Source organism: Macrotis lagotis, chromosome 1 (genome assembly GCF_037893015.1).
Source record: "Macrotis lagotis isolate mMagLag1 chromosome 1, bilby.v1.9.chrom.fasta, whole genome shotgun sequence".
Taxonomy (NCBI): Eukaryota; Metazoa; Chordata; class Mammalia; order Peramelemorphia; family Peramelidae; genus Macrotis; species Macrotis lagotis.
This window is the reverse complement of record NC_133658.1, coordinates 622301945-622320376: the sequence shown is the minus strand read 5'-3', so window position 1 is coordinate 622320376 and position 18432 is coordinate 622301945. Positions and strand designations below refer to the sequence as shown.

Below are 18432 nucleotides of genomic sequence, written 5' to 3'. Positions count from 1 at the left end.
ACAGTAGCTATGTGATCTGGGGAAGTCATTTGACCCCAATTGCCTTAGGGGAAAATCCCCCAAACAAACCCCAAACTATAATAATTAATAGAATTTGCTTGTGAATTCAACTGGTTCTGGGCATTTTTTTTCCTTAGGGATTTCATTCTTGGCTTGTTTAATTAATTTCTTTTTCTTTTTTTTTTATTATTTAAATATTTTACTTGTTTTCCAATTCTATACAATAGTAGTTTCTACCTACAATTTTTTGGTAAGGTTTTGAATTTTATACATTTTACCCTACCCTCCATTCCCCCCCCCCCCCCAGGCAGTCTGGTAATCTTTGCATTGTTTCCATGATGTAACTGTTACAAGAGAAAAGTCATATCCTTGAGGCAAAAATAAACTGTTTAATTTCTTTTTCAAAGATTAGATTAAGTATTTGATTTTTTTTGTTAATCTGGATAATTTAAATTTTTGTAGATAATTATCCCTTTCATTTAGGTTGTCAAAATTATTAGCAATAATTGAGCAAAATAGTTGCCAATAATGATCTTAATTTCCTCTTCATAAGTGGAGAGTTCACTCATTTCTTTTTTGACACTATTAATTATGTTTACTTCTTTCCTTTTATTACTCTTAATTAGTCAGTAGGTTATCTATTTTAGCCTTAACCCTGGAATGGCATGTCTCCTAATATCTCGATAAGAGTTACAAATGTTATTTTGCTATATAGAAATATTAACAACGTTATTGAATTTCTTAATTTTCTCTTTTTTTTGTGTGTTGTTTTATTTTATGTTTCCCTTGAAACATATTCTATTTGGAGGTCATATTTTTTTTATTCAACTCTGACCTTTTAATTATAAATGCTTGGAAGTCCTCAATTTTGTAAAATGTGTATTTTTATCCCCAAAAAAGATTATATTCACTTTTGCTGGTTAAGTGATTCTTAGTTGTAATTCGAATTCCTTTGCCTTCTCTAATATCACACTCTAATCCTCTAGGCCTTTAATGTTGGAAGCTGCCAAATTCTGTGTAAACCTGATTGTAGTTTCATGATATTTGAATTGTTTCTGATTGCTTGCTCTACTTTTTCCTTGTTCTTTGAGTTATGAAATTTGGCTATAATGTTCCCGAGATTGATCAGTAGATTTTCAATTTCTAGTTTGGCTGTGGTTCTAATATAACAGGGAACTTTTGTTTGATAATTTAATAAAAGAGATCCAGGTATGTTTTGTTGTTGTTATTTTTTTATTTTTTATTTTTTTATTTTTTTTGCAAGGCAAATGGGGTTAAGTGGCTTGCCCAAGGCCACACAGCTAGGTAATTATTAAGTGTCTGAGACCGGATTTGAACCCAGATACTCCTGACTCCAAGGCCGGTGCTTTATGTACTATGCCACCTAGCCTCCCCTTGTTGATGTTATTTTGATCATGGCTTTCAAATAGTCTAGTCATTCTTATATTATCTCTTCTGGATCTATTTTTCTAGATCAGTTTTTCTAATGAGAAATTTACATTTTAGTCTATTTTTTGTCTTGTTTTTCATGTCTTGATGTTTTATTTATTTATTTTTTTTAGGGAACCATTTTTTTTTTTATTTTTCCATTACATGTAAAGATAGTTTTCAACATTTATTTTTTGGCAAGATAATGAGTTCCACATTGTTCTCCCTTCCTCCTTACCTTGTCCTTATGCAAGTAATCTGATATAGGTTTTAAAAGTACACTCATGTAAAACATTTCCACATTAGTCATTTTGTAAAGAGTAATCAGAATAAAAGGGAAAAGGTCATGAGAAAGAAAAAACAAGCAACAAATTTTTAAAAGTGAAAATAGTCTGTATTCAGACTCCATAGTTCTTTCTCTGGATGTTGATTGTATTTTCCCTCAATAGTCTTTTAAAGTTGTCTTTGATCACTGTATTGCTGAGAATAGCTAAGTCTATCATAGTTGATCATCACATAATGCTGGCAATCAAATTTTGCCATGATCTTCTACAAGCCCTTATGAATGATGGTATTAAAGACCTTGGTCAGATCAACAAATGTTGTGTAAAGATCTCTTTCTGCTTCTGGTCTTTTTACTGAACTTGTAGAGCAGCAAATAGCATATCAACCACTCCTTGGCCCTTTGTGAAGTCATTAGTTCTCTGATAGATGAGCATTTTTCTAAGTGAAAAATTACTCTATTAAAGAGGAGTCTGACAATAATCTTGCCAATAATGATTAAAAGAGACCCCACCTACCGTGATTGCCACAGGACAACCTATTTATTTTCCTGTGACAATGGAGACATCTTTGAACTCTTGAGGAATAACTTCCTCTTACCCTATAAGATTTCAAACATAAGATTTCAGTCAGTTTTTGTATAAGCAGTGAATCCCCTGACTTGTAAATCTCAGCTAGAATAGAATCAGCATCATACTCCATGGGAGAAGAGTCTGTTGGCATTCAAAATCTTTCCCCTTTATACATTTAAAACTCCAATATGGACTACAAAAACCAGCTTATACATAGCTCAAAGGGTAAACACATTGTATAAAAAAGGCATCAATATGACTCATTTGTGATAAACTGCAAGGGGACAGAGCAATATGAGACAAAAGAAAGGAAGTTTAAGTAGGCAGGGAAAAAAACCCATTTCATTCAGATTGTTTTAAAATATTGTAAGAGGAATCATGAGAATTTGAAAAGGCATCAATAACAACTGAAAAGTGGTTCCCTTTTTTTAAGGCCTTCCTACCTTTTTGATAGTAATAAGGGATTCTTCAGTTTTTATTTCCAGTTCAGGGACTAAAGGAGTCTCTACTTTGTGTTCTTCAGTTGCCTCCTCTGGGGCTGCCTGAGGAATTTCTATGTCCTTAGGAGTTTCTTCTTCTGAAGTCTCCTCTGTAGTTATTTCAGTGAATTTTGTTTTTTCTGGCCTTGGAATCACAGGTAGTGTAGAAAGGTGATCATAATTAGTATGAAAGATACGGAAAGCATTGTCATTTGATGCTAGTACCTTTGGAATCTCAAATCCAACTTGTGAGTCACCAAATTTGATCCTTCTGTACTTTGGATTCTTCTTGAGGTTTGCCCAAACATACAAAGTGATGTCTTTACCTTTAATGGTCTTCTCCATATTTCCACTGTCAGTATCTACTAAAGAACTGGCTTCTTTAAGGAGAGCTTCTGTGGTTTCATCGAATTTAAATTGAAGAGGGGCAGCTAGGTGGCACAGTGGGTAAAGAACTGGCCCTGGAGACAGGAGTACCTGAGTTCAAATCTGGCCTCAGACACTTAATAATTACCTAGCTGTGTGGCCTTGGGCAAGCCACTTAACCCCATTGCCTTGCAAAAAACTAAAAAAAAAAAAATTTAAATTGAAGAAGTTCTTGTAGTTCAAGGATTGATCCTTGGTGTTGTGCTACTTGTTCATCTGTCAACTCATGCATTGGAGTTAATTCCAGTTTCTCCATTAATTGAGTCCTGTATTTGAAGATCAAACCTTCCATTCAGCTCTGGCCATTCCAACAGGAACATTTGAAATTCCCCTGGTTCATTGAAAGTCCATCTTTTTCCCCTGGAAGAGGACATTCAGCCTTGCTGGGTAGTTGATTCTTGGCTGCATTCCAAGCTTTTGCCTTCTGGTATATATTCCAAGCCCTATGAGCTTTTAATGTAGTTGCTGCTAAGTCCTGTGTTATTCTGACTGCAGCTCCACGATATTTGAATTGTGTCCTTCTGGCTGCTTGTAATATTTTCTCTTTGACTTGGGAGTTCTGGGACTTGGCTGTGATATTCCTAGGGGTTGGTTTTTTGGGATCTTTTTCTTGGGGGGATCAGTGGATTCTCCATTTCTATTTTGCCCTCTGCTTCTAGGATATCAGGGCAGTTTTCCTGTAGTAATTCTTTGAAAATGATGTCAAGGCTCTTTTTCTGATCATGACTTTCAGGTATTCCAATAATTTTTAGATTATCTTCCTAAATCTGTTTTCCATATCAGTTGTTTTTTCAATGAGATGTTTCACATTTTCTTCTAATTTTTTATTTTTTGTTTTGAAGTAATGAGTCCTGATTTTTTGTAAATTCATCCATCTCCCTGAGTTCTCTTCTTTGTCTGAAGGATTTGTTTTCCTCAGAGAGTTTTCTTATCTCTTTTTCCATCTGGCCAATTTTGCTTTTTAAAGCATTCTTCTCCTCAATAACTTTTTAACTGTTTTATCCATTTGACCTAAGCTGGTTTTTAGCATGCTATTTTCTTCAGCATTTTTTTGGATTTCCTTGACTAAGCTGCTGACTTCATTTTCATGTTTTTCCTGCATCTCTCTCATTTCCTTTCCCAGTTTTTCTTCCAACTCCCTCATTTGATTTTCAAAGTCTTTTGTGAGCTCTGTCATAGCCTGAGCCCAATTTCTGTTTTTTCTTGGGAGTCTTTAGATGCAGGAGCTTGTGCTTCCTCATCTTCAGACTGAGTACATTGATCCTTCTTGGGATCATAGACAATGTATTTCTCAATGGTGTTCCTCTTGTTTCTCTGCTTGCTCATTTTCCCAGCCTAAGCCTGTTTTTGGGGTGCTTCCTGAGCTTTTGGGACACTCCCACACGTGTCTCAGTGTGTGAGGCTCTGTCCTCCCTCCTGGTCTGTGAATGACTATATGCATCCCCTCTTTTCTGACGGGGCTGAGGTAGGAGGACCCTGCTGTTCTATGGGGGGCCTAGACTGCGATCAGGATCTGAATGTGGTCAGAGCCCCAGAGTCCTATTCCAGGGACAGAGGACAGAGCTCTGCAGTCTCTCTCTCTCTTCACTCCTCGACCTAGGTTCAATGGGCTCATGCTCTGGGGGCTTCTGTTTACCCACTCTGGATCTGGGCTGCAGTGGCCACGCTGCTCACTGTGTGCCCTGAGTGCTATGCTTCACGTGCTCACTCTGGCCGAGGTTCCCCCGCTGTTCCCCCAATTTGCACAGTGCTCCCTGGGGGGTAGCTCAGGAAACTCTGCTGGCCCTGGGGCTGCCTCCGGGAGGCTGAAGTTCTCTCTGGCAGGCCACCCCTCTGGCGGGCACCCTTCCAACCTCGGGGAGCAGAGCCTTTCTGCTCTTTTCCAGGTTACCTTGCGTAGGAGAACTGCCTCACTGGGTCCCTCTGTGGGTTCTGTCTCTTAAAAATTTAAAGTCCTTAGTTTTCGAAGATTTATGAGAGAGTGCCTAAGACATGATCCACTCTTGTCGCCATTTTGGCTCCACCCCTGTCTTGATGTTTTATAGAGTCATTAGCTTCCACTTGCTTAATTCTATTTTTTTTTAAATATTTTCTTTAGTGAACTTTTGAATTTACTTTTCCATTTGACCATTTTTGTTTTTTATTGAGTTTATTTTCCTTGGTAAAATTTTGTATTTCGTATGCTCTTGACTCTTCCCCCCTCCCATTGTTAGGGTCCGAGAAAATCCCCAATCTCTGAACATAGACACTCGACACGATGGAGACACAATGGCAAGGGTTTGTTGAACTAGCTCCTGGAACCCCGAGTAAAGTGAGGAGAGTCCTTATATATGGTTCATTCGGGAAGTTTCAAGCATCTGCCTGCTGATTGTCTTGAGATGGTGCAGTGTGTTCTTATTGGATGCAGGTCCTTGGGGGAGCCCCCCTCTTGCATGGTCCAAGAGCTGACCAGGCAGACTTAGGAGCGGAATTTAGGCAAAAGTTCATAGGTTTCGACATTCAGGGTCTTACAAGCATTCAGGCAAAAGTTCATAGGTTTCAACACTCAGGGTCTTACACCATGATTCTTTTGCAATAGTTTTTCCTTCTCTCATTTGCTTTTTCAGGTCCTTTTAAAACTCTTCCAAGAATTCTTTTTAAGCCTGAGGCCAAATTACATTTTTAATTTGCAACTTCACATGTAGCCATTTTGATATTATTTTCATCCTATAAGTTTCTTATCTTGTTCCTCCCTTTCACCATAGTAACTTTGTATAGTAAAGCCCCTTTTTAAATTTTTTTGCTCATTTTTCCAGCTGGTTCTGACTTGCTGTTTTTATGTGAGAGATGGGCTCTCCCAATTTTTTTCTACTGGGGCTTTGGGTCTTATTGCCACCTTTTACTGGGCTTCAGTACTCAGCTGCTTCCTCTCTCTGGAGGGTAGACTTCCCTTCTAACTTGTACTGGGGGTGGAGAGTCCTTTTTGGTTTCTGGGTGTGGATTTTATTTACTGACTTGTTGGATGGTCAGGCCAACGGATTGTTGTAGGCATGGAGCCTTGCTTCAGACCCCCCCCCCCCCCAGTTAAGTTGGCTACTGTTGTTCCTGGGTCCTCACTCTCCTTTCATCCCAGTGAGATAGATCTTTGGCATTGCTGCTGCTAAGCTGCTTCCCTTCTCTTAGATCACTTCTGAGGTAGTCTTCTAGTTATTTGGAGGGGAATTTGGGGAGGATCAAGAAGCTTCCTTCTTCATTCTACCATCTTTGCACCAGCAGTCTCAGGCTGCTTTTGCTTCTGGAACACTACCTTTTAGGCAGACTGACCTTCTTGGAGTTCCTCAAACATTATATGCCTTATATGTGCTTGTCCCTGGAAAATATTCACTCCTTACCATTGCTTCTTAGAATCCCTAGTTTTTTTTTTTTTGTTTTTTTTCAAAGATTAGCACAAATATCCTCAAAAATATGAGTCTTTTCTTGATACATATCTGCTTATGCCTTTTGTCCACAATTATTTGATACTATTTTTTATACACACACAGACTAGTTGGGTGCTTAAAATTTTTGATTCACTGGTAGCTTCACTACCTCTGAGAGCCATCTATTCATTCCTATTTTGGATAATAATTGCAGGAAGTTTATTTTTATTTTTTTATATATCCTAAATTTGCTTCTTTCAACTAACATCCTTTGTTTAACATTACCTTTGCTTTCTTGGGCCAAACAGAACAGGTTTAATCCCTCTTTTGCAAGACAGTACTAGAAGTACTTGAAGATAATTTTCAAGCCTACCTTTTAAGGATCTTTAAAAAACTTTTTGTATTCTTTACTTGCTATCTTTATCTCCATCTAGGTATTATATTTCTGAAACTAATCTTATAATTGTGTTACATTTGTTTACATTATCTCTTACTTTTTCCTGCTTCCATCTTCCTTGCAATTTTTTTCAGTCTAAGTTCTTTTTTGATTTTCTTATGCCTCATATAAATCTCTTGAGATAATTACTTTTCTTGATAGAAATTATTTTTTTTGTTGCCTTAGAATTTAATTCTTAGCACCTTCCTCCTCTTCTGAGACTGAATTATATTAATAAATTTTAGTTTATAGAACCTACTTTTCTCTAGATCCTTTGAATTCTTATAACTAGATTCTTTAAAGTTCATGACAGAATATTCCAGATTTTTATTAATTTTTTAAACATGTATTTCACTTTTTCCCCAAATACATGTTAAACAGTTTTTAAACTTTTTTTTTAAGTTTTGACAAATTGTATCCCTCCTACCTTTCTCTTCCTCCCTTCCTGAGATGGTAAGCAATCAGATAATAGGTTATTGTGTACACTCATATGAAACATTTCCATATTAGTCATTATGTACAAGAAGACTCAAAGGGAAAAGAATGAAAGTTAAAAATAGCATGCTTCACTCTCTATTCAAACAATATCAGTTCTTTTTTCTGGGAGTGGCTAGTGGGCTTCCTCATTAGTCCTTTTGGATCATTGTATTGGTGAGAATAGCTAAGTCATTCACTGTTCTTCACTGAACAGTATTGCTTTTGCTGTTTAAAATGTTCTGTTCACTTCATTATGCATCAGTTCATGTAAAAATCTTTCCAGGTTTTTCTAAAATTATTCTGCTTGTCATTTTTTATGGCACACCACAGTAATATTTGATTACAATCATATACCACACATTGGCCATGACAATATAATTAATTTCAGAAGCTGAATTTGAATTCAGGTCTTCATGCAGCTACATTTTATACACACACGTGTGTGTGTGTGTGTGTGTGTGTGTGTATTTACACATATACACAAAGACACACAAACTAGGACTTAACAAATATTCACACATATGTTTCAATAGAAACAGATTTTGTGTGATATGGTGATTCCATCTCTCTGAGTGTTTCAAGTGACCTTCCATTATGAAAGTTAAAATGTATTATAAAATGGCTTCTGACCTTGAGCATTACTGGCATATCTGACTCTTATTTGGAAATTTTCTTTAAGTTCAGAAATGAGTGTTGTGAACAAGAACTATTGTCATCATTTAAGATAAATCATCACAGTAATACTGACAAATTGGATCTAATGTTTGTTATCTTTCTTTTAGTTTCTTTTGTATGTTTTCTCAAATTAATTTGGCCTAATTGGTCTTCTCTCTTTTATAGACCACATTTCCCCTTCATTGTTTTTGGTTATTTTATAATGTAGTACTCTTATAATCTTTGCCAAGTTTCTCTATAGTTTTTTTGGGGGGGGCAAGGCAATGGGGTTAAGTGGCTTGCCCAAGACCACACCACCCCTCTCTATAATGTTTTGCTAGTGATCTCCTTGACCACCATTAAACTTGGCTGCCTTGATGGTTTTCTACTTTTCAAGGAAATCAAATGTTTGTTTCTCTATAGTTTTTGTATTATAACTTCTGCTTCATATGAGTCAGTTTTCTTTAAGAAATGGTAATAATTAATATCAGTGTCTTGCTACGTGTTCTGATGGGGAATGTTCAGTGAAGACTAGAAACTAGTGTGAGGGCTTCCAGTAATTGCTGCTTTCCACCTTGGGTGTCCAACTAGTCACCCAACTCTGTTCTCCAAGAAGCTTTAGCATAATAGTGGCTATACCCCAATAAACCATTACAGCATATGAACCAACTTGAAGATAATAAAGTGATTTAAAATCTGTCATTGGTGAGTTAATGGAATATCTTCCCCAAGCATATGAAGACGTTTTCTTGCAGAATGGGCAGATGAGAATGAATTGTTCCAATAACCATGATAGTGGCTAAAGCAAGTGCTGTAGAGTACTTAGAGCTTGATTAGACCTCAAGGGCACCAAGGTCATCCACTGCATCTGGTCACCAGTTATCGTAACCTTTATCTTGTCATTGGACATCAGTGATTTTGGAAGAGAAGTGAGACCAGTGACTGTGCAACTTTGCCTCACCTGAACCCAATTTATGTGTGAGTCAAAAGACATCATACCATATTACTATTTTTACCTCCCTTAAAGACCTGTGGCAATGGGAAAGTGATGAAGTAGGAGATATGGATACAATGGAAGTTATTGATACAACCCAGCCCAGACCATAGGGTCATCTTCTCACTGGATTGCAGCAGCAGTGAATGTAGCAGCTTCCTAAGTATTTTTTTCAATTATATACAAAGAAAGTTTTAGATCCTCATCTTTTTGTAAACTTTTCAGTTCCACAGTTTTCTGCTTATATATTAAATCATTGTGAAAGAAGAATCAGAACTTAAGGGAAAAATATGAGGAAAAACCATTAAATCAAGGTTTAAAAAGTGAAAATAGCATGCTTTGGAAGGCATTCAGACTCCATAATTTTATTTCTGGCTGTGGATGGTATTTTCCATGGTCTTTTAGTCCAGGAAAAGTTCAAGTCTTTTAGACTTGTCCTTGGTCACTGAACTGCTAAGAGATGTTCAATCCATTGATTATCATTACAATGTTGCTGCTAAAGATGTACAATGTTCTCCTGGTTCTGCTTACATTACTCAGTACCAGTTCTTGTAAGTCTTTTCAGACTTTTTGAAGTCTTCCCACTCCTGATTTCTTACTGAACAATAATATGCCTTTACATTCATACTGTAATTTGTTCATCCATTCTCAGTTGATGAGCAGACCCTCATTTTCCAATTCTTTGCCACTACAAAAAGAGCTACTATAAATATTTTTTGCATATGTTGGTCCTTTTCCCCTTTATATGATATCTTTGGGATATATACCTAATAATGGTATTGCTGGTTCAAAAGATATGCCCAATTTTATTGCCCTTTGGGCATAGTTCCAAATTGTTCTCCAGAAAGGTTGGATCAGTTCACAACTCCACTAACAGTGCTTTAGTGTCTCATTTTTCTTTCCCATATTTGCTCCAATATTAATCATTTTCCTTTTTTTGTCATTTTAGCCAATCTGATAGGGGTGAGATGGTATCTCAGAGTTGTTTTAATTTGCATCTCTCTAATCAATAATGACCTAGAGCATTTTTCCATATAACTATAAATAGCTTTAATTTCATCATTTTAAAAAATGCCTGTTTGAACATTTATCAGTTGGAGAATGCCTTGTATTCTTATAAATTTGACTCAGTTCTCTGTATATATTTTCTGAAATGAGTCATTCATTAGAAACACTAGCAGTGAAAATTGTTTCCTGGTTTTCTCTGTTCCTTCTGCTCTTAGTTGCATTGGTTCAATTTGTGTAAATCTTTTTAATTTAATATAATCAAAAATGATTCATTTTGCATTTTATAATCTCTATCTCTTCTTTTGTCATAAACTTCTCTCCTTCCCATAGAACTCACTGGCAGATAAACTATTCCTTGGTTCCAGTTTGGCTTAAGGTATCATCCTTTATATCTAAATTCTGTCCCCATTTAGATCCTGGTATAAGATGACTTGTTGGTCCATTTGTAGATTCTGCCATACTAATTTCCAGTTTTCCCAGCAATTTTTATCAAATAGTAACTTCTTATCCCAAAAGAGTATCAAACAGTAGATTACTGTAGTCATTTACTTACATTTACACTTTCTTTTGTACCTAATCTATTCCAGTGCTCTACCACTCTGTTTCTTAGCAAGTACTAGACAGTTTTGATGACTGCTGCTTTACCATTCTTTTTTTTGTTTGTTCATTTTGTTTTTGCAAGGCAATGGGTTAAATGACCAAGGTCCCATAACCAGGTATTTATTAGGCTCAGGCCAGATTTGAACTCTGGTCTTCCTGACTCCAGGGCCAGTACTCTATCCACTGTGCTACCTAGCTGCCCCTGACTGCTACTTTCTAATATAGTATTCAATTTACTTTGGTTGGGCCACCTTCCTTTACATTTTTTTCATTAATTCCATTGATGTTCTTGACCTTTTGTTCCTCCAACTGAATTTTGTAACTATTTTTCCTAGCTCTATTGGTAGTCTGAAGAATATGACACTAAATAAATAATTTAATTTAGATAGAAATATTACATAAGCAGCCATTACTTTATAAATTCATGTTTATGTTTGTGCTTCATCGTCAACAAAGTCAATAGAATTGATTTCATTGTATACCCTAAAAGCAATGGAAGATATTATTTCATGTAATAAATACTTGGTCATCTGGACTTGTGCTGATGATGTTGAATATAAGCAAAAAGATTACCATGTTGATTTTTTAGCTCATAAAGCAACTTTTTTTTTTTAAGGTTTTTGCAAGGCAAATGGGGTTAAGTGGCTTGCCCAAGGCCACACAGCTAGGTAATTATAAGTGTTGGGTAAGGCTGAATTTGAACTCAGATACTCCTGACTCCAGGGCCCATGCTCCATCCACTGTGCCACCTAGCTGCTCCATAAAGCAACTTCTAATGTAAATCACTAAGAACTAGAAAAATTCAGTAAAGAACTTGTCATGTTCCTCTAGACTAAGTTAATAAATTGGTGACAAAAATTTAAGATTTGGATAGAACAGTGGAGGTGGGGGGAAAAATCTATTGAAAAATATGTTTTATTATTAAAAAGGAAAGGAAGTCAAAGTTTTAGATTGTTTTAGATTGCTTAGAAGTGTCACACCTATTTACCTTGAATCATTTTTAGGAAAAGAATCAGAATATTGACAAACCCCAAAATACCTGACAAGAAAAAAAGAAAAGAAATTGATTCCTCATGCTTCCAAACCAACTTAGTACTGATTTTGCAATTGTTTTGGAATAATTTATCAGTCAGACATTAATTTTGGGTGGGTTTTTTTTTTTGGCAAGACAATGGGGTTAAGTAACTCGTCCAAGGTCACTCAGCCATGTAATCATTAAGCGTCTGAGGCCGGATTTGGACTCAAGTCCTCCTGACTTCAGGGTCAGTGCTCTATTTGCTGTGATACCTAACTGCCCAAGGCATTAAAATTTATAGAAAAGATGGAAAAAATAAGAAGACACTATGAAGTTTGGGTCTCTAAACTAACTTAATCAAATAAGTTATTAGTGATAAGAAATGGGAAGTAGAGAAAGCAGAACACATTTTTTAAGAGTTCAAAGTGATTTTCACAATAAATAAGCCAAAAGAGCCTAGAATCAGTCAAAGTTAGCAAATGCTCTCTCTCCTTGCCAAATAGAAGGTGACAGTAAGGGGAAAATACTTGTTTTAGGATTAAACTTATTTGCAAAAGATTGTAGAGAAGATGGTTGAAGGTTACAAACAATATCACCTCACAATGAAGCATGGTAGTATGGAAAATTAGAATATGGAAGGCTTCCCATATGAGTCATGAAAATAGATTTTTAAAATGGTACCAGTTAATTTGAATTTCTTTGAAAATCTAACTTTTATCATAAATCATAGTTGAGAGTTCCTTTTTTTGGAATCTAAAACTTCATTCATTTTTCTTTTATCCGAGTAATTTGAAATGGCACCAAGCCCTATGTGGATAAGAAATAGTAGCTTTCTCAAATGTGGGAATCATTGAGAAAGCCATTTATAAGCTATGCGAAAGGAGGAGAGTTCTTAGAAATGGTAAAGTTTGGTTTAGAATATTGAGAAGACACCACCAGCCATTAGTGAATCCAAATTTTTTTCTCTAATAGAAATTAAAATTTTTTAATTTAAATTGATTTAATTTAATTATTATTTTAAATTTAAAAAAATTTTAATGCTAGATATTAAATATGAAATTTCATATATACGTGGACAATACTTAACATATGCAGTAATTGGAGGATTTTAAAATAAATTTTCAACTCTACTTTGCTGTATTTTATTTAGCAGTCATTAATAAGCACTAATATTTAAATATTCAAAAAAAGAACAAAAATAAGATGTTTTTGTGAATTTGTGAAAAAAATAAAGAATTTCAAAGCAGTTCCCACATATGATACAACTTTATTACTACATAGTCCTGGGTTTTATTAATTCTTTATTATTATTATTATTATTATTATTATTAGTTTTTGCAAGGCAAGAGGGTTAAGTGACTTGCCCAAGGCCACACAGCTAGGTAAGTGTCTGAGGTCAGATTTGAATTCAGGTACTCCTGACTCCAGGGCTGGTGCTCTATCCACTGCGCCACCTAGCCACCCCAGTTTGATTAATTCTGTCAATATGAATCAAGCCCAGAAGGATTACACATTGCCAAGTAAGTTTGGGAAACACCAGCCTAGCCCCAGAATTTCGTTGTCTCCTTTCTGAGAGGGTCTATATGGAGACTATGTGTGACTAAAACCTAAGACCATCTAGTTCACCCCTTTCTTTTTACAGATGAGTAAACTGGGACTTAGCGGGGTGAAGTTAGATATCCTCAAGGTTGCAGTTTTATTTGTCAGAGGTAGAATTTGAACCCAGGTCCAAAAACTCTTTTGTAGTTGTTCAGTCATTCTGTTTTGCCTGACTCCTCTTGACACCATGGAACATACTGTCTATGGAGTTTTCTTGACAAAGATACTGAAGTGATTTTGCCATTTTTCTTCTCCAGTGGGTTAATGCAATTTAAGTGATTTTCTCAGGGTCACACAGCTAGTGTCTATGGTTGAATTTGAACTCAGGTCTTCCTGACTCTAGCCCCAGCTCTCTATCCTCTGAAACATCTCATTGCCTCAATGATTCTAGATAGTTTTTTTTGAAAAAAATGGTGATAATTAACCTACATATATAGAATATTTTATAGTCTGCAAAGTGCTTTACATACTATGAGGTTTTGCTGATTGTTAGGCTTTAGCTGACAAAGGAAAGCATCCATGTATCCATTAATGTTTTAGTCAGCTTTATTTAGCTGTAGAACATGAGGCTTTTCTCATAATAATTGATTTAACAAACCCCACCTAGTCCATGTGTGCAGTTAGCAAACTTTTGTAGTAATAAGGTTATACCCCTGGATGCCGAATCAACTGAAACACCTACTAATTGACCCCCCCCCCAAGATTCTCATCCCACTTAAGTCATTGTGAATCTGATAAAAAATGTTCAGATAGGATAGCAGTAACCTAGAACTTTAGGCTCTTGATCCTATCCCACTTTGCGTGTGCTTACCAATGGGACTAAACAGCTGGTAAGATGCATTTTCTCATTTTATTGTCACAAGCCTCTAGAGGATAGGTATACCTATTATTCCTGTTTTACAGGTGAGGAAACTGAGTCACATAATGATTAAATGATCTGCATAGGTTCAAACACTTGAATTTGATTCTATCTGGATCTAGTGTTCTGTCCACTTTGCCATCTTTGTCTTTGAATAAAATATATATTTTTAAATATGCAGATTTGTTGTTTTTGATTATATAATAATTTGCTTTAGGGATAAAAACAAAGCTTTGCTTTTCTAGAGTCCTTTTTGAACTTCTGTATACTTTAAAAAGGTTTGTTGATATTCTTTTTTTTTTATTTTAGCCTGATTAACAATTCCTGCCTTCCTTCATCCTGCATCCCATCAACTCTCCCCTACCAAACACATAAAACCCTTCCTTTTAACAAATATAGGCAAGGAAAACAAATCCATACTTTTACTGTTTTTAAAGTATATACCTCTAGTCCATCACCTGTCTGCTAAGTGATGGGAAGCATGATTCATCATTGTCTTTTGGAGTTTGATTATTTCATTAATTAGAATCTTCAAGTCAGAATTTTTTTCCTTTATGATGATGACATCATTCATAATTATTATAATTACTGCTTACTTTGTATCGTATACATACATATATATATATATATATATATATATATATATATATATACATATAAGATTTTGCAGGTTTCTCTGAACCCCCCCCTTTTTTTTGGTTTTTTTTGCAAGGCAGTGGGGTTAAGTGGCTTGCCCAAGACCACACAGCTAGGTAATTATCAAGTGTCTGAGGCCAGATTTGAACTCGGGTACTCCTGACTCCAGGGCCGGTGCTCTACCCACTGCGCAAACTAGCCGCCCCCCAGAAACCCTTTTTTAAAAAAATATATATATTTTTTTGCTTTTCCAGTAACATGGAATGGTAGTTTTCACCAATCATTTTTTTTTCAACGTTTTGAGTTTCTCATTCTTCTCCCTCCTTCCCTTCCCTCCCTCTACCCTGCCCCGACAGAAAGCAATCTAATATAGGCTATATATGTGTGACCATGTTAAACATAGATCAGTATTAATCATGTTGCAAAAGAAGCATCAGATCCAAATGGAAGAAAAAAAATTAGAAAAAAAAGACATAATATATAAGACAACTTTTTTTTATAAGACAACTTTTAAAAATTGAAGATAGTAAGCCTTGATCTACATTTAAATTCCACAATTTGCTCTTGGAAGGTGGATGGTATTTTCCATTATAAGTCCTTTAGAATTTGTCTTTTGATTACTGTTCTGCTGAATTGAACAAGTTCCTCATAGTTGATCATCATTCAGTGTTGTTGTTAATGTATATAATATTCTCCTGGTTCTGCTCATTTCACTCAGCATCAGTTCAAGTAAGTCTTTCCTGGCTTTTCTGAAATCCCATCCCTCATTATTTCTTTTAGAACAATAATGTTCCATCACATTCACATACCACAATTTGTTCAGCCATTCTGCAAAGTTCTCTAATTGGTGAGGATCCTTTCAATTTACAGTTTTTTGTTACCACAGAAATAATTGCTATGAATATTTTTGTACATGAGTTTTTTATCCTTCTGCATGACCCTTTCCTCAGTATGATAATAGTCTATTACATTCATACACCATTATTTGTGTATCCATTCCCCAATTGATGGTTGCCTACTTTGGTTTCAATTGTTACATCAAAAATTGCGTCTCTAAATTTTTTATGCATGTGACTCCTTTCACTTTTGAATGAATTTGTTGTCTGATACTTTTTTGATCCCATTGGAGGTTTTTCTTAGTAGCAATATTGGAATGATTTGCCATTTCTTTCACTAGTTCAATTTACAAATGAGGAACTGACTGGGTTAAGTGACTCACCCAAGGTCAGATGTGAACTCAGGAAGATGAGAGCTGACCTACTGCAGGCCCAGCCCAGTGCACTGCCCACTGTGCCATGTAATTGCTCCATATATATATACATATATATATATATATATATATATATATACACACACATATATATGTATATATGCTTAGCATTGATATTACTGGATCAGATAATATGTACAGTATGGTAACTTGTTGGATATAATTCTACATTGCTTGCCAAAACAGTTGGACCATACTAAAGCTCCACTAATAGTTCATTAGCTGACCTGTCCTACTACAACCCCTCCAACAACCTCATTTTCCTTTTTAGTAACCTTTGACAATCTGAGGTGCATATATTAGAATATCATAGTTGTTTTAAATCCTATTTCTGTGATTGGCAATTTGGAGCATTCTTTTATACTTTGGCTGATAGTTGTTATTTCTTTCTTTAAGAACTGCCTGTTTTTGAGAGTCAGTTATGTGGGATAGTAGATAGAATATCAGCTCTGAAGTCAGAAGTACCTGAGTTCAAATCCAGCCTCAGACACTTATTAATTACCTAGATGTGTGACCTTGGGCAAGTCACTTAACCCCATTGCCTTGTAAAAACAAACAGAAAAAATGAACTTCCTGTTTTTGTCATTTGATATGAGCATCAACTCTTTATGAGAGAAATTTTCTCTAAAGATTTTCCCCCAGTTAACTTCCTCCTTTCTAATTTTCACTATATTGCTTTTATTTATCTAAGGACTTCTTAAATTTATGTAATTAAAATTTTCTTTTATTACCTCTCTGATTTTTTTTGGTCAAGAACTTCTCCTCCATCAATGGTTGTGAAAAGTATTCCTTTTCCTAAAGATTCAGTGTTTCTTTTACTACAGATAATTATAAGTCTCAATACTTAATTACTAATCAAATGATTAAGCTAAACTTAAGGTTAGCTTACTGAGCTGTTTACTTTTAGATTCATGTTTTTAATTTTGGGGAAAACCATCATTTGAGCTCTAATTTCACAGATAGGGAAAGTTAGAGGCTCAAGGGTCAATGGATTTGTTTGAGGTCATACAGCTACTTAATAGCAAGACTAAAATTGAACCCAAACTTTTTGACACCTAGCCCCATAACCATTCTACTATCCTCTGCTGTCTCCCATTCATACTCATTTATTGTTTTCAGTAGGACTATTTTTTTAAAATGTCCAAGAAAACTCAGTTGCAGTAATGCTAATATATAAAAAAATGTGCTGTTCTTTGCTTTCAGTATATTGACATCTATTTGGGGTGCCAGACTTTGATGCTTTTATGAGAGACACACTAATCTCTAATTTATGTCCTGATTGTCTGAAATATCCAGAAGTATTTAGACAAAAGAAACTAGTTAAATGAAATTACTTTAAAAGGTTTTTGGATGTTACTAATCATAATTATCAAAAATAAAACTTCTTTGAATCGTTAATCATTTCAAAGAGCCTATAAATAATTATGCATCCTGAAATTTAAATCTCAGATCTGAAAGAAAAATAAGAAACTGTATTTGCTGCAAACTATCAGAGCTGAAACATAAAACAACTGCAGTGCATTAAAAGGAGGGGAAGAGGAAAATTACTATATGGCCATATCAAATAAGGGTAAAATGTCTTGCCCTGGGCCGCACAGGTAGTAAATTCCTGAGACCACTTCTGAACTCCAGCATTGGCCCTCTTATCTCCCATGCTGTCTAGCTGTCCTTTTGGAAAAATACAGATTGGTACTAAACAGATGTCTTGGCTGCTGTAACTCTATGAATATCCTCTGCTTCATGTTTATTCCTTTCTTAATTCACTTTTCAAAAACTAGATTTACTCATGTGCCACCTAGCCTCCCCCACACAAATTCTTCTAACAAATAATCTGGACAAACAAAACATTGGCCATATTGAAAGATGTCTCTCATTCTATATATTTGGATAATTCCTGTGCCTGTCAGGAAGTGAACAACATTCTTCATCATTGATCCTCTGGAGTTATAGTTGATCATTGTGTTGATCAAAATCCTTACAACTTTTATAGCAGTTCTTTTTGTGGTGGCAAAGAATTGGAAATTGAGGATATGTTTTTAAATTGGGGACAAGTTGTATATAATGGTGATGAAATACTATTTTACTATAAGAAATAACAAGCAAGATGCCCTCAGAAAAACTTTGTAATAGTTATAGGAATGGATTTAGTGTAAAGTGAGAAGAACCAGGAAAACACTGTGTATAATGATGAATTGTAAATGATTTAGCTACTATCAGAAGTAAAATAATGAAAAATAATTCTGATGGATTTATGAAGAAAAATGCTCTCCACCTCCAGAGAATGAACTGATGAAGTCTG

The 18432-nt window shown here is 35.4% G+C and overlaps 1 protein-coding gene across 1 annotated transcript in view; it reads left to right on the top strand.

The window, feature by feature from the left end:
* The window catches only part of ZRANB3 (zinc finger RANBP2-type containing 3), a 238159-nt gene that overhangs the window by 51525 nt on the left and 168202 nt on the right, over positions 1 to 18432 (top strand). The window lies entirely within an intron of this gene.